General features: G+C 44.9%; 1 protein-coding gene across 1 annotated transcript in view; it reads right to left on the bottom strand.

Annotated features, from left to right (window-relative positions):
• Window positions 1-24,100, bottom strand: part of APC (APC regulator of WNT signaling pathway) — a 117,893-nt gene that overhangs the window by 73,734 nt on the left and 20,059 nt on the right. The window contains 1 exon segment of the mRNA XM_038770251.1: window positions 23,288-23,374. The gene's annotated coding sequence lies outside the window, so the exon portion shown is untranslated.

Genomic DNA, 24,100 nt, shown 5'->3' with positions numbered 1-24,100 from the left:
TACAAAACGCTCCGGATAATAGCCTTTCAATAAATCCATCTAGATGATTACTCAGATGTGATTCCAAAATCGGCTAAAAAAATTTTAGTTTCAACCTGATTCAGAAACATTTAATGATCAAATTCAGATGAAAATAAATATTCTGTATAGCTGCATTTTCAGTACTCTGAATAGGGCACTGATAATGCCTCTTTGGTGGGGGGGTTGGGGAAGGGTGGATAAACCCAGATTTTATTACTTAGCCTGATGCATCCTTCGAATCCTTTGATACATCTTATTCATCATTTGGGTGAAATCACTAGAATTTCTACATAGAATAATGAATTTGGGTTATTACTTGGAGCAGTACTTCCCAGCCTTAAACATAAGATCACAGAAATAGAAGAAACTCTAAAAGAGAATCATGATCCTTCATTCAGTCGTATTTATTGAGCGCTTACTGTGTACAGAGCACTGTACTAAGCACTTATGATGATGATGGTACTTATCAAGTGCTGCTTACCTGGTGCCTGGTACTATGCTGAGCGTTGAGGTGGATACAAGATAATCAGATCAGACAGGCCCGTGACCTACATGGGGCTCACGGTCCACAGGGCACGGAACACAAGTACTGAATCCCCATTTTAGATGAGGAAACTGAGGCCCAGAGAGGTTAAGTGATTTGCTGAAAATGTCACAGCAGACAAGCATCTCCAGACTCCTAGTCCCATGCTATTTTTACTAGGCCATTCTATCATCATGACAACTAATTAAGTGTAAGCACTGGGGAAAACACAATGAAAATTAGCAGACATGAGCTCCGCTCTCAAGCAACTCAACTCTACAATGGGATGAATCATGCCCCACACAAAAATTCCAATTTGCAAAACTGGCAAAGTCCAAAGTAACTCAGTAACAAAGAATGAGGCATTTTGAAACCGTTCAGTTGAGTCTTCCTAGGGTAAATCATCTGTCAAAATCCTCATGATGTTCACTGCTGAAGTTCTGAACCAAAGGGGAGACTTGCTTCTTGTCAGCTAGTGTAAGGAAAGAATGGAGAGGAAGGTGGGGGTCAGGGAAGAGTGAAGTGGGAAAAGAAAGTAGGAGAGGATGGGATAAAATCTAGCTAAATTTTCTGCAATAGCATTCTAGGAAAAAATGACCACACCTAACTCAAGCCTACACCTAAACCATATAAGAAAGACACTTGCATCATCATTCTTTCCTTCTTGGCCACCATCTTTTAAGTGCTCACTCTCGGATAGTTCCATCCTCTCTGCCTTCAAAAATGCCTCCGTCTTCCACATCCCTCTCCCGCAAAAACCCTAACCCCACTATCCCATCCAGCGATTGCCCCACCTCCCTGTTCCCACTTCCTCTCCTCCAACTCCCTTCTCGACTCTCTGCAATCTGGTTTCCACGCCCTTCACTCTACAGAAACCGTTAGAACCAAGGTCACCAATTGCTTCCTTTACGCCAAATCTAAAGGACTCTTCTCTGACCTAATCCTCCTCACCCTCTCAACTACCTTCAATGCTGTGGCCTACTCCCTTCTCCTTGCAAGATAATCTAACCTTGTTTTTCTGAGAGTCATCTCCTGGTTCTCCTATCTTTCCGGCCAAACCTGCTCAGCTTTTTTCCTCTGGGCCTTCATTTGCCTTTCAACCCCAAACTGTGGGCATCCCTCAAGAGTTGCTTCTGGGTCCCCTTCTCTTTTCAATTGAAACTCACTCCTTTGGGGAGCCCCCCAATCACTTACCACTTCATTGTGGTCGAATCCCAAGATCAACCTTGCTAGTCCTGACCTCTCCTGCAAAGTCACATTGCCTTTTTCTCCAGGACATTAGAGAAGCAGCGTGACTTGGTGGAAAGAGCATGGGCTTGGGAGTCAGAGGTCATGGGTTCTAATCCCGATCCGCCACTTATGAGCTGTGTGACTTTGGGCAAGTCAATTAACTTCTCGCAAGTCAATTAACTTCTCTGCGCCTCAGTGACCTCATCTGTAAAATGGGGATTAAGACAGTGAGCCCCACGTAGGACAACCTGATTATCTTGTATTTACCACAGTGCTTAGAACAGTGCTTGGCACATAGTAAGCACTTAACAAATATCATCATTATTATCTCTACATGAATGCCCCTCCAGCACCTCAAGCTCAATAGGTTCAAAACTGAATTCCTCAGCTTCCCTCCCAAATCCCATCCTCCACCTAGCTTTCTCACCACACTCGACATGAACATCCTTGCCGCCCCTCAAGTCTGTAACCTTGATGTTTCCTTGGACCCTTCCTTCTCTTTCAATCCACATAAACTGTTGCCAAATCCTGTAGGTTCTTCCTCCACAATATTACCAAAATTCCCCCCTTCGTCTCCATCCAAATTGCCACCACCCTGGTCCAAGCACTTTTCGTAACCTGGCTTGACTCCTGCATCAACCTCTTCAGTGGACTCCCTGCCTGTAGTCTTTCCCCTTTTCAGTCCAAACTTTGTACCTTTCTGGGGGTATTTAAGCACTTTCTATGGGCCAGGTGCACTGCACTAAGGGGTAGATACAAACTAATCAGGTTGGACCTGGTCCCTGTGTCATATAGGGCTCACAATCTTAATCCCCATTTCACAGATAAGGTAAGAGACATGGAGAAGTGAAGTGACTTGCTCAAGGCCACACAGCAGACACGGGGCAGAGCCGGGATTAAAACCCAGGTCTTTCTGACTCCCAGGTCTGTGCTCTATCCACTAGGCAACACTGCTTCTCACAACTTCTCTGCTGCACCTATTTTTCTAAAATGTTGATCTGTGCATGTCTCTCCACTCCTCAAGAAGTTATCCATTGGTTGCCCATTTCTCACTGCATCAAGCAGACTCTTGACAATTGGCTCTTTAATCAATCAATTGTATTTGAGTGCTTACTGGGTACAAAACACTATAGGTACTAAGCGCTTGTTTAAGGCACTCAATCAACTCTCACCCATTCTACTTAGCTTCAATCTTCCCTCACTGGACTCTAGCTTACACACTTTGTTCCTCACAAGCAAACTATCACTGTATCTCATTCTCTTTGCCGCTAACCTCTCACTCAAATCCTCCCTTCCTACACAGTATTCCCATCCTCGTCACATTCTTTGGATCATTGCTCTCCATATTTTCCAAGCCCTTCTGAAATTTCCTCCAGAGATTTCAGGCACTTCCCCCTGTCTCTGCTATGGGATCCTGTGAGGAGGGGGCATAGCCTGGCTCCTCCCAATCCAGGTGGCTTGGGGGTGGCGGAGCCCTGGAGCAGCTGTGGTGTGGGCACACTGGTGATGGGTAAACACTGCCCCACTGAGTAAGGCCCTTCTTCCACAGCAGCCCCTGCCGAAAGGCTGCAGGGCCAAAGGGGAGCCAAGTGTTGTCTGGCTATGCTGTTTCTGGCCATGGCTGCTGCGGGAAGAGGGCATCCCATACACATGGAATGAATTATATGCCTATTGTGTGCAAAGCATTGGGCAAAGTGTTGGGAAACCATACACAGTGAGCCCCATGTAGAACCCAGACTGTGTCTGATCTGACTGTATTGTATCTGACCCTAACACAATCTTGGTACTACAAAGCACTACTTACAAAAGCACTAAAATACCACTGCTAACATTACTGCTATTCTGATGGGACACCAATCCATTTTCTCCTCCATTCCCCTTCCACAAATTATCCCTACCCTCCGTCTGAGTCTCCAGTCAATTCTGCCCCCACTAAATGGTAGCGTTATGGGGAAAATTGGGGTTTCTAAAACCGGGATCACAGAGGAGTTCTGAAGAATTGCAAGCCCTAGAGTTTTAAAGAGTTGTTTCGTGGTAGTGACAATGCAGCTCCTTAGGACAAAACTGCTCCTTTGTACATTTACTACTGTCTCCTTTCCCCAGGCTTGCAGGGGGAGTCTGCTTCCTTGCAAGGACTTCCCGCATCACCATACTCAAACATCCCTCCTTGTTGGCACCTCTTTTGTGAAAGGAAAGATGGAGCTTGGATTTCTCCATCAGCCGGGGGAACCTGTCATGCTTTGTGGGAGTGGGGAAGTGGAAAGACGGGAAGAGAAATGGAGGGCTGGGGCTTGAGAAAGTCCTCACGCGGGTGGCGGGAGGGAAAAAACTATCTGGCCAATGCTTATCCGGGCACGGCTTTTACGTTGTTGTGTCAGATTAAAATGGGACTCGGGCAAAGAGGGAGGGAGAGAGGGATGTGCCGCTGGTCTGTGGTGGTAGCTATGACTCAGCCCTTGTTCTCGGCACACTGAGGCATAGAAGTAGAAAGGGGAGAACGGTTGAGATTCCAGAGCAGCAATGACACTGCCTTTGCTGGGGCTGCTGGATGGATTTCCGGTTCAACTGCCAGGGCCTGTCAGAGGCTGGGCTGGGCCTTCTCTTCCTGCTTCTTGGTGAGAAGAACATACAAGTCCGAATCAAAAGCCTGAAGTCTCGACAGAATACAATCTATTGTTTCTCCCTTGTTCTCCTAATTTCTCACTCTCTCGGGGAAGGAAATGAATTGGTCTGGAAAGATTTGCTATTCACACAGCCTGGCCCCCTCCCAGAATTCAACCTCTTCTCAATGACTGCCAACTGACTGATGGCTTCCTAGACTAAAAACTCGTTGTGGGCAGGGGACATGTCTACCAACTCTGCTGTACTGTACTCTCCCGAATGTGCACAGCACTGTGCACATGGAGAGCGCTCCATAAACACCATTGATTGGACACAAATTACTGCGCCACGCTGAGATTGCTGAGAGTCAAGTGGATTGGGTAAGGAGGGAGTCCCTGTATGCATAATGGAAGCGCTTAGTACAGTGCTCTGCACACAGTAAGTGCTCAATAAATATGACTGAATGAATGAATGAGCCTCAGCTCAGCCAGGGAGACTTTGGGATCAAGAAGCCTGCACAAAGGAATTGATTTTAGTGCTAATGCTTTGAGCCACACCACTCTCCTGTTCCATGCTCTGGTGAATGCTTTTATGTTTGTTTCCCCCATTAGAGTCTAAGTCATTTTTCCCTTAGTTTGGACCCAGTTCATGCCCCACTTGGGGCTCACAGTCTTAATCCCCATTTTACAGATGAAGTAACTGAGGCCCAGAGAAACTGAGTTATCCAAGGTTACACAGGAGACAAGTAGTGGAGCTGGGATTAGAACCCTGGTTTTTCTGACTACAGGCCTGTGCTCTATTCACTAGACTGTGCTGCTTCTCTTTTGAAAAAGGAGGGTATATTTGGCCTTTTCTAGTTTTCAGAATTATCATCCAGGAGTCCTCAAAAATAATAGCCAATGGTTCTACAACAACACATTAACATTTTATTATGGAATACTTGTGTTTTTAAAATTCCAAATCATTAACCAAAAAACCAACCAAAAAAACCCCACTTTGTGTTTCTGGGCCGCAAGATGATTTGGAGAGGCAAAAATTCCATGAATCTTAGAAATACAGATGAGATGATCTTGGACAGACTTCAACCTTGAAAGATGTCCTAATCCTTAAAACCTCAACTATTCAGTCTAATGAACTTTCTAAACACCCCATCACGGAAAACCGCCACTTTATATGAAAAATAATAGCGAAAAGGAGTATGGGCATACATTTAGTTCTTTGACAATTCTGTTTTTGCATTTTAAAAATCAAAAGGTAGGGCTTTTTAAACACTCTAGCAGTAAACCTTTCTGTTCCTTCTCCAGCCCTTTCCAGTTGAGCACAAACATTGTTTTTGAGAGGAACCACCAGAGTACGCTGCTAGTTACCACATACTAATATCAGCCCAGAATTTGAACTGCTTTTGAGATTGTACATTTTATATTAGCCATATAGAGAGAGAGCAGCATGGCCTAGTGGAGAGAGGATAGGCCTGAGAGTCAGAAGGACATGTGTTCTAATTCCAGCTCCATTATTTGTCTGCTGTGGGATCCTGGGCAAGACATTTCATTTCTCTGTGCCTCAGTTAGCTCATGTGTAAAATGGGGATTAAGACTGTGAGCCCCATGTAGGACACGTATCATGTCCAATCAATCATTCATATTTATTGAGCGCTTACTGTGTGCAGAGCACTGTACTAAGCGCTTGGGAAGTACAAGTTGGCAACATATAGAGACAGTCCCTACCCAACAGTGGGCTCACAGTCTAAAAGGGGGAGACAGAGAACAAAACCAAACATACTAACAAAATAAAATAGAATAGATATGTACAAGTAAAATAAATAAATAGAGTAATAAATATGTACAAACATATATACATATATACAGGTGCTGTGGGGAAGGGGAGGAGGTAAGATGGGAGGATGGAGAGGGGGTCGAGGGGGAGAGGAAGGAAGGGGCTCAGTCTGGGAAGGCCTCCTGGAGGAGGTGAGTGCTCAGTAGGGCCTTGAAGGGAGGAAGAGAGCCAGCTTGGCAAATGGGCAGAGGGAGGGCATTCCAGGCCCGGGGGATGACGTGGGCCGGGGGTTGATGGCGGGACAGGCGAGAACGAGGCACGGTGAGGAGATTAGTGGCAGAGGAGCGGAGGGTGCGGGGTAGGCTGTAGAAGGAGAGAAGGGAGAAGGGAGAGAAGGGTCCAATCTGATTAGCTTGTATCTACCCCAGAGTTTAGTACAGTTCTTGGCACACTGTATGAAACACACACACACACACACACACACACACACACACACACACAAATATGATTACCAAGCCTCTGCTCAGAAGACAGTAATATTGGAATGTTTCTGAAGGCCCCATTGGGAACAACTCTTGCTCGTTTTGTATTACAATGTCTGATTCAGGGCAGTTACCGATCCTGTAGCTCTATATTTGGCACTGTGGGTAGATAGATCTACACTGCTAAGAGTTCAAAATGGGTTGGCATTATTGCATACATGTATTTTAAAAATTGAGATAATGGCTTTGTTTTTAAAAGACCCTGCAATTATCGTCACTCAAGTCCGGTTTTTAAACTTTGGCACCAACTACCTCAACATCTAGGTACCACTTCCCTTCTCTTTTGAGATACAAGATGTTTAAACTTGTGTATCATCTGAATTCTGCCATAAAGTTACTTCGATGCATTTTCAATACACTTCAACTAAGTCATAACAACTTTCTTTTGTCAAAGGCTTTTCAGGGTCATCCGACAATTGCATGATTCATTGTTTGGCACCTAATTATACATATTTATATTTGCTTTTTTAAAAAAAATCCTTACTTCCAGCCCTATTACTCACAAACGACTAATCGAGAACAGATAATTTCTGATAAGGGCTACAATTTCTGAAAACTGCTTTTTCCCTTCAAAACAAAGGACACATTTTGGAGGCTCCTAAAAATAGCTTATTAGTAATCTAAGAAACAAATGTAAGCCTATTGCTCTTTCGACTCACAAGCTGATTCATTCAACCTCCTTTAACATTAAACCCGCTAACAGCCAAAAGAGTTAATAACTTGTTTTTCTGTATTTCAGATTATGTGTGCAGTCACAGTATTATAATCACAAGACAGCTGTCCTAAGTAAAAAAGTTATGACCATGACATAACTCATAAATACATAATTACCAGCCTTCATCTCTCCCCAAAAGAAATTAGATAAATTATATGCTACTTTAAAATACTTAGGCTCTTGGCAGCTTCAGACCCTCTCTCACCTCTGCAGAAATATTTTCCCACTTTCACCTCCTTTCCACCTTTAGTACCCTTCGATAGAGCAAGCATCAGAAATCACATAGACTCTCCCATCGAGAACAAGAGATGAGCCTAAATCCTGAGACTCCTGAACAGGGCGCCTGCTCAGAGGAAGCCAGTGTTGTGTGAGCCCGTTGTTGGGTACGGACCGTCTCTATATGTTGCCAACTTGTACTTCCCAAGCACTTAGTACAGTGTTCTGCACACAGTAAGTGCTCAATAAATATGATTGAATGAATGGTTTGCCCAGTGTCACTTAAACATTCTCTTTCATGTTCCCGCTGGGGCACGGAGGACAACAAGTGGGTTAGGTGGGCAGAGGTGCGGCATCTTGGTGGGTGTGTGGGTGTGTGAAGGTTTTTAATGGGCTGAATGTCTTCAGCTCCCAGCTGTGCCCGAGCGTCACAAACCAGCAGATGGTTCTGTTGCCTTGGTGGCCGCTGTGGTCCTAGTAGCCCGCGTTACCCTGACACTTTTCAGGAATCCCGCTGGACTGGTCAACCTCGAGGAATACCCTACGTGGTTTGGCGGTCAGGAACCGTCACCACTGCTGGTGTGGCCCCAGCAGACAGAGAACCAGGGATTAGAACTCAGGTCTTCTGATTCCCAGGACTGTGCTCATTCCCTTGGGTCGAAAGCAAGGCACACACCCCCCCCCCCCCCCACAAGAAACGCAAAGCCCAAAGGGATTTTGGGTCTCTTAAAATCATTTCCCCTATTACTTGAACTTTCTTCCTACTCATTTTAACTTCATTCAAAAAACTGACAGCAGGAATACGGGTAAAGAGTTGGTAGCCCCAAATGGGGTCAACTACAGGCTTTTTGAGCCTCCCTTTCTTTAGCTAGCTTTGACACTCTGCCAAAACACCTTTCTCCTCTGAAAAGACAGACTGGGGTATTCAAATCCTGCCAGAAGAGTTGAGGAAGCCTTCAGACACTAAAGGAAAAACTATCCACTGAGAAAACATCTGTTTAAGTTTAGTTTCCCTGGAGCTAATCATCCTGCTGTAGGCCCTTTTTTCGTTTTTGCTGTACAGAAGGAATATGACAGGATGGGGTTGTTAGGTAAAGTCCTGCCTGGGGCAGGAGACTGGACTAAAAAGATCTCTAGAGGTCCTTTCCCTCCCAGGAGGCCTATGAAGAACTACAGGAAATGCGGTGATTAAATCTAATAATCATTAAGTACTATTTACAATTAGTTTCTCCAAGAACACTGAAGTTGGAGCCCTCATCGCCTGTCTCCCAGTTTTCACAATGGCAGGAGTATTTACAGAGTCCAGAAATAACATAAGAACAATCGCATCATTTCAAAAGACACTGTAAATTTGCATTAAAATGAAAAACTGTCCTGTCTATCTGGTAGGAAATTCCTTTCAGAGAAAAAAGAAAAAAAAAAACAAAACACGAGATGTCATTCCAGAATATAAGTCAATTTACAGAACCAGAAAGGACATGAATCCTGGAAAAAGCATGAATCACTCCAGGCTTGGGAGATTGACCAGGTTCCTACTCAGTGGAATAATTTACAGTAATTAACTGCCTTTATGCCAAAGAAAATGAGGCCAACATGTTCCAATGGAAGTTTCTTCAATGATCTATTCATAACTATAAATTTGGAGTAGGAAACCATTTTCAATATTTTTAAATGCCCTAAACCTAAGAAAAAGTCACAAAGTTGGGAATTAAGCTTTAAAAAAAAATGACACAAAACCTGTTAATGCCATAGTCTGCTAGGTGGCTTTTATTGTTGGCCAGCACTCAAACTTCAAAAGTAAAAGCTGGCTATTTTGCAGAAAGAAAAACCAAATAATTTTCTCCATTACCGTAATGAGCTGCTAAATTTTCTATTGAATATTTGAATTGTTAAAGTGTTGAATTTTGAATGGTATTTAACGGTTCACTGGTGTCATTTTCCCCTTACGTAAGCACGTACGTACATGTGTGTGTGTGTGTGTGTGTGTTTATGTATATAGTGGTTTTTGGAAAGTACTTACTATGTTCCAAGCACTGTTCTAAATGCTGAGGTAGATTCAAGATAATCAAGTTGGACACAGTCTCCTACATGGAGATCACAGCCTAAAGAGAAGGGAGAGCAGGCATTTTATCCTCGGCCAGTTGTATTTATGGAGTGCTTACTATGTGCACAGCATTGCACTAAGTGCTTGGGAAAGTACATTATAACAATATAACACACACACTCCCTGTCCACAATGAACTTACAGTCTAATCCTCATTTTATAGATGAGGAAACAGAGGCACAGAGAAGTGAAGTGAGTTGCCTAAGGTCGCACAGCAGGCAAGTGGCAGAGCCAGGATTAGAACCCAGATCCTTTGACTCCCAGGCCCATGCATTTTCCACTAGGCAACATTATCAATCAATTAATGGCATTTATTGAGCACTTACTGTATTCAGAGTACCATATTAAGCACTTGGGGGAGTACAATACAAGAGTTGGTAAGCATTCATTCAATCATATTTACTGAGTGCTTACATGCAGAGCACTATACTAAGCATTTGGGAGAGTACAATACAATAAATACGTTTCCTGCCCAAAATGAGCTTACAATCTAGCTTCAATGTGTCTCAATTATATTCTTTTTCTCCCAAAATGTTAGTGTAGCCATACAACTTGATGTCATTTGCAAATTTAATAAGTAAAATCTCTAGTCTATCATGCCAGCTGTGGGCAGGGACAGCAGGCGTTTTATACCCAATTAGGGATCATCATCATCGATCATATTTATTGAGTGCTTACTGTGGGCACAGCACTGTACTAAACGCTTGGGAGAGTACAATACAACAGAGTTGGTAGACACGTTCCCGGTCCACAAGGAGCTTATGGACTAAAGGGGGAAAACAAACATTAATATAAAGAAATAAATTACGGCTATGGACATAAGCGTTATGGGGATGAGGGAAGAGAATATCAAGTGCTTAAAGGGTACACATCTACATTACTAGTTCCCCCCTAGACTGAGTCTTACATGGGAGAGGGCCTATGTCTGATCTGACTGTCTTGTATCTACCAATTAGCACAGTGCTTGATGAACAGCAGGCACAATTACTATTATGTTTCAGAAAATATGCAGCTCTCAGACACTGGCAATATTGGTTTTTGGGGGGCTTTGGGGTTTTTTTTTGGGGGGGAGCAGATGCTAATTCTACCCTGCCTTTGGAAAACCATCCGTCTGCAGTGCTCTCCTTTGACAGTAATTCCCAATCAAATGCATTTATTGAGCACTTACTTTGTGCAGACCACTGTAAGATGCTTGGGAGAGCACATTACATTATGGAGAAACAGCTTGGCTAGGTGGAAAGAGCACGGGCTTGGGAGTCAGAGGTCATGGGTTCGAATCCCGGCTCCACCACATGTCTGCTGTGTGACCTTGGGCAAGTCACTTAACTTCTCTAGCCTCAGTTCCCTCATCTGTAAAATGGGGATTAAGACTGTGAGCCCCACGTGGGACAACCTTGATTACCTTGTATCCCCCCAGCGCTTGGAACAGTGCTTTGCACATAGTAAGCACTTAACAAATGCCATCATTATTATTATTATTATAGAGAGGGCAGACATGATCCCTGCCCTCAAGAAGCTCACCATCTAGTGGGGGAGATTGACATTAAAAGAAATTACAGATAGGGGAAGGAGCAGAGTATAAGGATCTGTATGTGGAAGTGCTGCGGGAAAGTGCTGCGGGGATGGGGTGTGGTGACTGAAAGAGGGAGGGTGAGTAGGGTGGGGAAATATGGGATTAGCAGGGGAAGGCCTCTGTGAGAAGATAGGATTTTAGTAGGGATGTGAAGGTGGGAAGAGTGGTGGATTGTCAGATATGAAGTGGGAGGGAATTCCAGGCTAGAGGGATGATGCCGGCAGGCAAAGGCTCAGGGGCGAGACAGATGAGCTCTAGGTATAATAATGATGACATTTGTTAAGCACTTACTATGTGCAAAGCACTGTTCTAAGCGCTGGGGGGAATACAAGGTGATCAGGTTGTCCAATGTGGGGCTCACAGTCTTAATCCCCATTTTACAGATGAGGTAACAGGCTTAGAAAAGTTAAGTGACTTGACCAAGGTCACACAGCAGACATGTGGCAGAGCTGGGATTAGAACCCATGACCACTGACTCTCAAGCCCGTGCTCTTTCCACTGAGCCACGCTGCTTCTCATTTATAGCAGGTATAGCAAGTTAGTTGGTGTTAGAGTATGCAGTAGGATGACAGCCAGGTTAGGTAGAAGCAAGAGAGCTGAGTGCCTTCCAGCCAGTGGTAAGGAATTTCTGCTTGATGCCAAGATGGATGGGCAAGAACTGGAGGTTTTTGAGGAGTGGGGAGGCGTGCTGAGCTTTTTTTTTTTTTTTTAAAGAAAAATGAACTGGGCAGCAAAATGAAGTAAGAACTGGAAACAGGGAGGTTGAGGAGGCTGATACAGAGGTCAAGGAGGGATATGATAAGTGCTTGGAACAGCGTGGCAGGAGTTTGGATGGAGAGGAGGAAGGGGTGATTCTAGAGATGTTTTGAAGGTAGAACCGACAGGATTTGGTGACAGACTGAATATGCGAGCTGAGTGAGAGGAGTTGAAGAAACTGTCATGGTTATGGGCATGTGAGGGAGGGAGGATGGTGGCTTATTAAGCACTTACTATGTGGCAAGGTGCATCATGGGTGCCTTCCTCCCAAGCCCTAAGCCTGCCACCCAAATGGAAGTGAATTGAACAGAACTTCAGGAGTTGGGAAGAACAGCAGGGCCTTGGAGATGGTGGCATGGTTAGTGTTGGATTCCCAGGGAGCCCTGAGGAAGAAGTAGTGATGGTCACTGACCCCCGTGTCAGAGTACAACACACCAGCCAAACAGTCTAGTGTACCACCTTGGTTGTCAATGTCTGGATTATGCTAATATGCTGTCCAACTATTAGCAAAAATGCTAAATTGCAGTCCTCCCTTTGAAAGGAAGGATGACTTCGAAAGGCCTGCATATTTGTCTCAGGCAGAAAGAGTTGCAAATAGGAAAATCGATCTTCTATAAGGAGAGGTAAGATGTTTTGAATGCTCCAAGGAAAACTGCTTAAATCAGGTTTTCTAAAGCAAGTTTTTCCATCACCTGGCAGAAATATGAAAGGATTAAATTATGGCACTGAATAAGGAAAAGGTAGGAAATTAAAAACAGATTTTGGCCTAATGGCCTTAAAAAAAAAATTACCGTGCCTCCTTCAACGTCCTCCTCTAAGGGCAAGACGTTCATGGGGGAAAAATCGGTTCCTTGTGGGGCATCGATTCACACCCCTGTGTATTTGGAAACCTAAAAAAAGTTAGCCTTTAATGAAATGGAGATGTATGCACAGTCAACACAAAAATCAAATATTACAGTTGGCCTACACTGAATTCAGCAAGCTCTAGTCAAATGGGGCTTGGTTTCCAGGGTTGACCCTTTGGCAGATTACAACCACTGGTTTCTGTGGTTTCCCTAGGCTTGAAGCTGTCCTACCTGTAAAAATGGAGACAACCCTCCCATAGTTGGAGTAGTAAAAGTCTTACACTGTATGCAGAGTCAAGTGCTTGGAAAAGTGCTGTTTAAATCCACAGTATTGTTAACCATCTATTTCAGCACCTCTCCAAAGACTGTAAAAGGAAATCTTTACTGCTACTAATCTCCTAAATAACAGACACTTTCCAAACTTTACACTTTGGCTGCATAAGAATACCAAAAATAGTAGAGGAACAATGGGTGGGATGACTTGTGGCAAGGAGTCTGAAAATTCCTGAACTTCTAAAGTCAGGACTTGAGAGTACCTCTGGCTTTAAGGTCCCTTCCCACTTCTGGTGGTCAGTAAAGGAAAGGCCCCAAGCTAAAATCCTGCCTTGAGATCCTCCCTGCTGGGGAGTCACAACAGGGAATGCAAACAATGGTAATTGGACTTTCCACCCTAATAGTTTGGAGCCAAATGCTGAAAAGCAGGCCTTTATGATGCTGAAAGACATCTCCTTCCATCATAACTCCTACTCAGTCATCTTCTGGGCTATGGCCAACTGTAGCCTGATGCTGACTTGTTCTTGTTCGCCCTACCTGTAATTAATTTGAATGTCTGTGCCCCACTTGATTGTAAGCTCCCTGTGGGCAGGGATTGTGTCTGTTTATAATGATAACAATAATAATAATAATAATAATAATAATAATAATGGTATTTTTTAAGTGCTTACTACATGGTAGGCACTGTACTAAGCACTGGGGTGGATACAAGCAAACGGAGTTAGACACAGTCCCTGTCCCACGTGGGGGCTCACAGTCTCAATCCCCATTTTACAGATGAAGTAACTGAGGCACAGAGAAGACTTGCCCAAGGCCATATGGCAAACTAGTGGGGGGGGGGGGGGGTTAGAACCCACGACCTTCTGACTCCCAGGCCCATGCACTATCCACTACACCATGATGCTTCTCCATTGTTTGATTGTTGTATTGTACTCTCCCAAGCCCTTAGTACAGTGCTCTGCACAGAGTAAGCACTCAATACGACTGAATGAATAACATATCTTTTATAACAAATTCATTAAAAAAAATGAATGGACAGATGAAACCATCCTGGAATAACTGGAAATAACATCCTCTACGGTCAAAGGCACCAGGAAAATCTTTAAATGGTCATTTAGGGATATTCATTTGGCTTGAGTTTCAGATCCTCAGAAAGGCATGGTTGGCTGGGGTCTAAGAAACTTCATTTCGGTGGATGCTTGGGTAGGTTTCGAATGATTTAAGCATGACATAAAATGCAACCAGACAACCAGCCAAATAATCCTAATCGACTCAAAGGAACAAGGAAACAACGTGAGCAAGACATGCTAATTTACCTGGGTATACAACTAAATATGATCCCCCAGAAATCTTCATACATATTTTCCTACACAGTATACACAGCATCTGTAATTTTTACACTGTATGGGGATTTTTTACTAAATTGCATTTTGGCAACACTCTCTTATTACTGTTCCACAGATGCCAAAAAAAGAACAACAAAAAACCTAGTGCAAATTGTCTAGAACATGTCTCGGCCAGACGCTTGCCGATCTGGGGGACAGTAACCATTTTACCTGGTGAAATACTCATATACACAGGAAACAGCAAGTAATCACAAAATCCTAAGTCCATCCTGTTCTGGCAGAATGTCTGTTTACGATGATCGTCGGAACACGGTGCAAGGCTTCATGTTTTTTTTACGTCGGCACTAGCTTTGGAAGGGGTATCCAGGGAACTATTGATCTGTTTCCGGCCAACCAGGCAGCCACTGGATGGCTGAATTGAAAACTGCCCCACACCGGTCAACCCACCAACCATTTCCAAACTTACTGGGCTTGATGATCATTCTGATGGGGATTATCTGATTCAGTCAATAGAGGAATCCAGATCTTGGAGCCCTCATTTTAGACTCAGGATTTCTCACATCGGCACACTTCGGAATACTTTGGAAGGACTGGTTCCATCATCTTTTCACCCAATCCAGATTTGCACTATGCGATCTTTCTGCCTCTAACTTTCATTTCCTGGACTTGAAATGTTGTTGTCCACGGTGTTCCTTTAATAAACCCGAAGCCTTAGAAAAAGTCTTTGTGTCTGTAAAGCTCTGGGTGGGTGGGGGTTAGCACTCTGGATAGCTAAATGACCCGCTCCGTTCTTGTGTTCAGACCGCCAAGCGCCGTTGGCGGAAATCCAAGCACCGGGTCAGTTTCGGCCATCTCGAGCTCCTCCTCATCTGCCATAAACTCGGCCATCTCCTCCACTGAGCAACATTTCGTCTTGTCTCCCGTCCATCCCAGTGCTCGTTGCCCTCACCAGCTACTCCCGCCCTTAAGCTCCCTCCTGCATCTCCTGGTGTTCTGGCCAGCTACTTTGTTGACAACCAACAAAGTAACCAAGTGCCCTTCTCAACTCCTCAGATCCCTTCTACTTTGTCACGGCCCCATCACTCTCCGACTAGATCGTCCTTCTTGGCTGTCTTTCAAAAAGACAGCACCTGCCTGCTTTCCAAATCTAGTCACTCCACCTGCGCTTCCAATCCCAATCTTCCTTGCCTGATAAAAACACCTGTGCGCACTCTTCTTTGCTCCCCGACCACCGATCTTCAACTACGTGCTCTTTGATGGTTCCTGCCCCCCTGCCTTCAAACATGCCCTCGCCTCCTTTCTCCCAAAATAACCTTCTCTGGGCCCCTGCTACCCCAATCCAGTTATCACCCCGTCTCCCTCCAAGTTCCCGTGCAAACTCTTCAAGAGGACTGCATACAACTTTTGCCTTCACTTCCTCTCCTCTTCACTACATCTTTGACCCTCTACGATCTGATTTCACTCCCTTCACTTATCACTCTAGCTAAGATCACCAATGCCCTATATCTTGCCAAATCTAGCAGAATCTTTGAGGAGAAGAGAGCTGGGGGCCGAGCAATGCATCAGGAAGATGGTCTGCGCAGCAACGTGTAGTATAGACTGGAGAGGCTGTTGTAGGCTGAGACACTAGACAGGAGGCTAACGCAATCTAACACAGCCAAGGTAAAACCAGAGATTGAACCACGATGGTCACAATCTGGGTGGAGAAGAAGGGGCAGATCGATCCGGGAAATGGCAGGCAGGAAAAGCTGGATCTGGCAGACAGAGAAGATCTGGGGATAACTCCAAAGTTGGGGCCTTCTGGGTGGGGGAGGATGGTGGTGTCACTGACAGATGGGAAAGTTAGGAGGAGAGATGGGTTTAGGGAGAAAGATGAGGAGTTCTGTTTTAGACTTATTGAGTTTGAGGTGCCGGCAGGACATCCAAGTGGAGGTGTCCTGGAGGCAAGAAGAGAGATGCAGGATTGCGGGGTGAGCCCGTCTTCTAGACTGTGAGCCCGTTGTTGGGTAGGGACTGTCTCTATATGTTGCCAACTTGTATTTCCCAAGCACTTAGTACAGTGCTCTGCACACAGTAAGCACTCAATAAATACAATTGAATGAATGAATGAGAGGCCAGAGAGAGCGCTTGGGGAGTCATCTATGCACAGGTGGCAGCTGAGGCCCTGCGAGCGAATGGGCTTGCCAAGATTCAGCTCAACCTAAAGGGCGAACATTAGTAGTGGGCACCTTCCAATTCGGTTGAGGAACTTGAACTACCGCAAAAAGTGGCAGCCCATTTCTTGAATTGGTTTCCTCGGTGTCACCTTCTAATCAGTTATCAAAAGGAAAGAAGATCCCAAACAATGAGATCTTCCTTCCTTTCAAGCAAACATATTCACAGCTCGCCTCTGACAGCCTTCCTTCTGCCCAGAACTCCCTCCCCGTTAAAATGGCCAAACCACAGCTCTCCCCACTTTTGGATTGTGAGCCCCAATGTCAATCAGGGATTTGTCTGACTTGATTAACTTATATCTGCCCAAGTGCTTACTCCAGTGCTTGTCCCGTATTAAGTGTTTAACAAATACCACACTTTTATTACTTTGAAAGCCCTCCTGAAATCTCACTTCTTCCTAGAGGCATTATTGAGCGCTTACTGTGTGCAGAGCACTGTACTAAGTGCTTAATCTTCTCCTTCCCAAGTTACATCCTCCCAACTACCACTTCAGCACTTAATCAATCAATCAATCGTATTTATTGAGCACTCACTGTGTGCAGAGCACTGTACTAAGCGCTTGGGAAGTACAAGTTGGCAACATATAGAGACGGTCCCTACCCAAGTGGGCTCACTTCTGCCCTCATAATTGCCCATGGCACTTTCGTACACGGCTATTTTATATACCGGGAAGCAGTGTGGTCTAGTGGGTAGAGGGCAGGCCAGGGAGTCAGAAGGACCTGGTTTTTAATCCTGATCTGCCGCTTGTTAGCTGGGTGACCTTGGGCAAACCATTTCACTTCTCTGTGACTATTTCATCTGTAAAGAAGGGGATTAAGATGTGAGACATGGACTATGTCCAATCTGATTATCTTGGCTCTACCCCTGCACTTAGTACAGTTCCTAGCACGTTAAGTGCTTAACAAATACCAAAAAAATTATATTTAAGCACTTATTTATTCATCTACACATTTGTCTATCCTCTTTTCCCTCCGATCAGCAACTCACTCCATGTCTGTCTCCCTGTAAGACTGCAAACTCCTTGAAGACAGAGATTGTGTTTTAGTTCAACTGTACTTCCCAAGCTCTTAGTACAGTGCTCTACATACAGTAAGCATGCAAAACTAGTGATTGACTGGATAGTCACAAAGGTACAAGTGGCAAAGAGCCTAGGCATGGCGTAGTGGAGAGACCATGGGCCTGGGAGTCAGGTGGTCATGAGTTCTAATCCCGGCTCCACCGCTTGTCTGTTGTGTGACCTTAGGCAAATCACTTCACTTCTCTGGGCCTCAGTTCCCTCATTTGTAAAATGGGGATTGAGACTGTGAGCCCCACATGGGACAGGGACTGTGTCCAACCCAATTTGCTTATATCCACCTGAGCGTTTAGTACAGTGCCTGGCACATAGTAAGCGTTTAACAAATAAGTGCTTAGTACAGTGCTCTGCACACAGTAAGCGCTCAAATACGACTGAATGAACAAATACCATTATTATTATCATGAGACACATATGATTTTATAATACTTCCGACTGCTTCTATAGCCTTATGCATCATATGAAGGTCTTAAACTTTGTAGGTACAGTCTATGGCAACAGGTATGAGGGGGCAATTTTATAAACTGTAATACTAAGCACCAAGCTGATTAAGATTGGTTCCCTATGCATTACACCCAAGAAGAGAAACAATCAGGTCAGGTGCAATCACCATTAGATACAGACTAGAACACCATGAGTTTAACATATAAAAATTGCCAAAGCAACACCAAGTGTTTATGACATCATTAGGAGGATAAGGAAGGATGGTGTACACAATGATTTATAAAGACTTTCCACAGGAAATTGGGCTACAAATTGCCATTATCCTAACAAACATTAAAATAGAGTCTTACACTGTCTGATTATCAGATTCATTCATTCATTCAATCGTATTTATTGAGCGCTTACTGCATGCAGAGCACTGTACTAAGCGCTTGGGAAGTACAAGGTGGCAGCATACAGAGACGGTCTCTACCCAACAGTGGGCTCACAGTCTAGAAGACGGGCTCACAGTCTAAAGTCAGATTGTGAAGACATGGGTGACTATGGGTGAAGACATACCAACCTAGTCACAAGTTACTTTGGTTAAGAGCTGAAAGAAATGCTGTTCAATTAATGAGATACTTCAGTTAAGAGTTCAAAGAAATGCTGCTCAATTAATACCTGTTAGTAACTGTCAATTATTCAAGTTCATGGCAAATGTATTTAGAAGCAGCATGGCCCAATAGAATGAGCACAGGCCCGGGAGTCAGAGGACCTGGGGTTCTAATCCCAGCTCCACCACTTGTTCACTGTATGACCTTGGGCAAGTCACTTCACTTCTTTGTGCCTCCGTTACCTTATCTGCACATAGTACAGTGCAGTGCCTGGCACATAGTAAGTGCTTGATAAATACCATTAAAAAAAATACTGAAAAAGCCATTCAGCAATGGGTGAATTTACCTGCCCTTACTATCTTCCATTAGGGAATTCAAATTTTTAATTATTTTATTTGGCAGGGTATCAACTAATAAATTTCCTCCATCCTCTCATTTTTGAACTGCCTCCCAAAAGCCTAACTTTCCAGTACAAAAATAGAGGTGACATGGGCTATAATGGGTACATTCCATAAGGAGACAAATCAGAAGGTTGTAATATTTCCAAATCATCATGTAATGCTCACCGAGAAACCTAAAAAGTGAGCTCAACCCCTCAATCCATTTCCTATTGATGGAAAATAAACTTCAATCTTAAAGATGTGCCCGTTTTCATATTCTTGGATTTCAAAAGGATTTTCTCCCTCTTTTAAACCAAAAAAGGGAAGAGGGAAAGCGTGAGATTGGATTGTAAAGGAAAACTGGGGCAGGCCATGTATGATTATTGCATTTTTCAGATAGCTGGTATTTTTTCAGCTACATGAGGATTCACGGGATAGACCTTGAAGGGGAACGAAGCTGGAAACAACCCACCTCTTGCTGGACTCCGTGACCGCTTTGACCTCAGGTATGGCCTTCTAGCCAATGACTGCTTATATTTCCATTCAGTTGACTGCTATTCTGATCCCTGGCTACTGCTGAGGCAGAGAAAGTCTAGGTCCGAGAGGCAAGGGTCTTGGGGGTGGGCTGGAGACCCCTAGGGCGGGCGGCTGGGGAGAGGAAACCTCAGGAAAATAAAACTTGGCTACAGCACGGCTAAGATCTCTCTCTACCGTATTTATACATCTCGTCCAGGGGCTGGCCGCCATCAGGGTACCTGTCTTGAGAAATTTACGGCTATGGTGGTGCAGCAAGACGGGTCTCTCTCATGCTTCCCAGCAGTCTCCTCAGAGGAGCTCTCCTCCCTCCTCTCAAGTGCTACTCCGGTCACCTGTGCTTCTGACCCCATTCCCTCTCATCTCATGAAATCTCTCACTCCATCCCTTCTCCCCTCCTTAACTTACATCTTCAACCGCTCACTCTCCACTGGTTCCTTCCCCTCTGCCTTCAAACATGCCCATGTCTCTCCCATCCTAAAAAAACCCTCTCGACCTCACCTCACCTTCTAGTCATCGCCCCATATCCCTCCTACCATTCCTTTCCAAACTCCTTGAATGAGTTGTCTACACGCGCTGCCTCGAATTCCTCAACACCAACTCTCTCCTCGACCCCCTCCAGTCTAGCTTCCGTCCCCTACATTCCACGGAAACTGCCCTCTCAAAGGTCACCAATGACCTCCTGCTTGCCAAATCCAACGACTCATACTCTATCCTAATCCTCCTCGACCTCTCAGCTGCCTTCGACACTGTGGACCACCCCCTTCTCCTCAACACGCTATCCAACCTTGGCTTCACAGACTCCGTCCTCTCCTGGTTCTCCTCATCTCTCCGGTCGTTCATTCTCAGTCTCTTTTGCAGGCTCCTCCTCCCCCTCCCATCCCCTTACTGTGGGGGTTCCCCAAGGTTCAGTTCTTGGTCCCCTTCTGTTCTCGATCTACACTCACTCCCTTGGTGACCTCATTCGCTCCCACGGCTTCAGCTATCATTTCTACGCTGATGACACCCAAATCTACATCTCTGCCCCTGCTCTCTCCCCCTCCCTCCAGGCTCGCATCTTCTCCTGCCTTCAGGACATCTCCATCTGGATGTCTGCCCGCCACCTAAAACTCAACATGTCCAAGACTGAACTCCTTGTCTTCCCTCCCAAACTCTGCCCTGCCCTCTCCCTGACTTTCCCATCACTGTTGACGGCACTACCATCCTTCCCGTCTCACAAGCCCGCAACCTTGGTGTCATCCTCAACTCTGCTGCTCTCTCATTCACCCCTCACATCCAAGCCGTCACCAAAACCTGCCGGTCTCAGCTCCGCAACATTGCCAAGATACGCCCTTTCCTCTCCATCCAAACCACTACCCTGCTCGTTCAAGCTCTCATCCTATCCTGTCTGGACTACTGCATCAGCCACCTCTCCGATCTCCCATCCTCTTGTCTCTCCCCACTTCAATCCATACTTCATCATCATCATCATCATCATCAATCGTATTTATTGAGCGCTTACTATGTGCAGAGCACTGTACTAAGCGCTTGGGAAGTACAAATTGGCAACATATAGAGACAGTCCCTACCCAACAGTGGGCTCACAGTCTAAAAGGGGGAGACAGAGAACAAAACCAAACATACTAACAAAATAAAATAGAATAGATATGTACAAATAAAATAAATAAATAAATAAATAAATAGAATAAATACTTCACGCCACTGCCCGGATTGTCTTTGTCCAGAAACGCTCTGGGCATGTTACTCCCCTCCTCAAAAATCTCCAGTGGCTACCAATCAATCTGCGCATCAGGCAGAAACTCCTCACCCTCGGCTTCAAGGCTCTCCATCACCTCGCCCCCTCCTACCTCACCTCCCTTCTCTCCTTCTACAGCCCAGCCCACACCCTCCACTCCTCTGCCACTAATCTCCTCACCGTGCCTCGTTCTCGCCTGTCCCGCCGTCGACCCCCGGCCCACGTCATCCCCCTGGCCTGGAATGCCCTCCCTCTGCCCATCCGCCAAGCTAGCTCTCTTCCTCCCTTCAAGGCCCTACTGAGAGCTCACCTCCTCCAGGAGGTCTTCCCAGACTGAGCCCCCTCCTTCCTCTCCCCCTCATCCCCCTCTCCTTTCCCCCGTCTTACCTCCTTCCCTTCCCCACAGCACCTGTATATATGTATATATGTTTGTACATATTTATTACTCTATTTATTTATTTTACTTGTACATATCTATTCTATTTATTTTATTTTGTTAATATGTTTGGTTTTGTTCTCTGTCTCCCCCTTCTAGACTGTGAGCCCACTGTTGGGTAGCGACTGTCTCTATATGTTGCCAACTTGTACTTCCCAAGCGCTTAGTACAGTGCTCTGCACACAGTAAGCGCTCAATAAATACGATTGATTGATTGACTGATTGAAAGTGCTTTGCCAAACCCATCTGTCATTATCAGAGTTAAGGCGAGGTTGGATAGAGGTAACAGGCAGGCTTGCTCAACCTCTTGCAGTGGGCCCTAAGTGGAAAGAGCCCAGGCCTGGGGGTCAGAGGACCTGGGTTCTAATCCCAGCTCTGCCACATGTCTGCTGTGTGATCTCGGGCAAGTCACTTCATTTCTCTGGGCCTCTGCTTCCTTATCTGTAAAATAATAATAATGTGGGTATTTGTTAAGCGCTCACTATGTGCAAAGCACTGTTCTAAGCACTGGGTTAGATACAAGATAATGAGTTTGTCCCACATGGGGCTCAGAGTCTTCATCCCCATTCTACAGATGAGGTAACTGAGGCACAGAGAAGTTAAGTGACTTGCCCAAAGTCAAACAGCAGACAAGTGGTGGAGCCGGGATTAGAGCCCATGACCTCTGACTCCCAAGCCCGGGCTCTTTCCACCGAGCCACGCTGCTTGGGGATTAAGACCGTGAGCCCCTTGTGGGACATGGCTGTGTCCAACCCTATTAGCTTGTATCTATCCCAGCACATAAGCACAGTTTTAAAAAAATAATAATTGTGGTATTTAAGTGCTTACTATGTGCCAGGCAGTGTACTGAGAAGGCCGCAAGGAACATGGATGGTGGTGTTAGACTACGCTTCTAATTCTCTAGAAAATTCTCACAAAACAGTACTTTGCAAGCACCACCAGATTCTTAGAATCAGTTCTACAGGAGATGCAATACGCTGAATGTGCTCTAGAAGCACACAGACAAAAACCATGCAGATGATTATGAATCACTTTACAGCGTACCATGGACTGGTTTAGCCTGAGAACCAAGGTTAAGTAACTGCCTGCCAAAAAAACCAAACCGAACCAAAAAAACCCCCAAGAACTGAAAGTTAGGCCAATCAATCCATTTATTGAGTGTTTACAGTGTGCAGAGCACCGAACTAAGGCTTCAGAGAGTACAACGGAGTGGTAGACACATTCCTTGCCACATTGCCCTTCATGATGATAGACAAAAAAAATAGAAAACCAAATTAAGACCAATCAGCATGTCTTTGGAGAGACTTTTCACCAATTTTCATATCAAACTGAGGAGCTGAGTAGAAGTAATGGCTAACCTTTCGATATGGCTGAGAAGAGGACTTACTGCACGTGTCAAGTTCAGGATTCTCCAGAATTTTCACCAGGGACACCCAAAGGCCACACTGAAATCAAAGAGCAAGACAAGATCACAAACACTGGAATGCAGAAATCAAAACAGAGTTTGCTGCAACACTTAAGGGTAGATCAATCACTCTGTCATATTTAATGAGCATTTACTGTGTGGAGAGCACAGTGCCAAGCACTTAGGAGAGTACAGTATCACAGAGTTAGAGCATGTGAAGAGAACAGAAGATCCCACGTTAAGCAACCAACTAAGCTCACTGTGGGGAGGAAATGTGTCTGTTTTAGTGTACTCTCCCAAGCGCTTAGTACAGTGCTCTGCATGCAATAAACACACAGTAAATACAACTGATTGACAGATGAGCAAAAAGGGAAAACAAGACTGCCTTGTTCTGTCTCTTTTGTCCCTCAAGTGCCACCATGCTCAGATTTCTCATTAAATTTCAACACCACTCCCAAACTCCCTTTTAAAACTTTAGTTTTTTACATTAAGATACTGAATGTTCATTTTGTACCTATGAATAAAAAGCTATTTATTAAACTGGGAAAAATAAAGTTCCGGTTGTCCCTAGAGGAGGGGAAAAGGTTGAGAACGACTGGTCTAAGTAAACACTTTTTCTGCGGTGTTTAGACATTCTTTTCAATGTGTGAGAATGGCCATACCACCTCCCACCCCCCCACCAAAAAAAAAAAAAAATGAAAATGAAAAAGTTCAACGCAACCATTTACTGCCCTGGAAGCTACCTGAATTTACAAACATTTCTCTC

The sequence above is a fragment of the Tachyglossus aculeatus genome, chromosome X3, assembly GCF_015852505.1.
Source record: "Tachyglossus aculeatus isolate mTacAcu1 chromosome X3, mTacAcu1.pri, whole genome shotgun sequence".
NCBI classification, from domain to species: Eukaryota; Metazoa; Chordata; class Mammalia; order Monotremata; family Tachyglossidae; genus Tachyglossus; species Tachyglossus aculeatus.
This window is presented reverse-complemented; position numbering and strand designations above follow the sequence as displayed.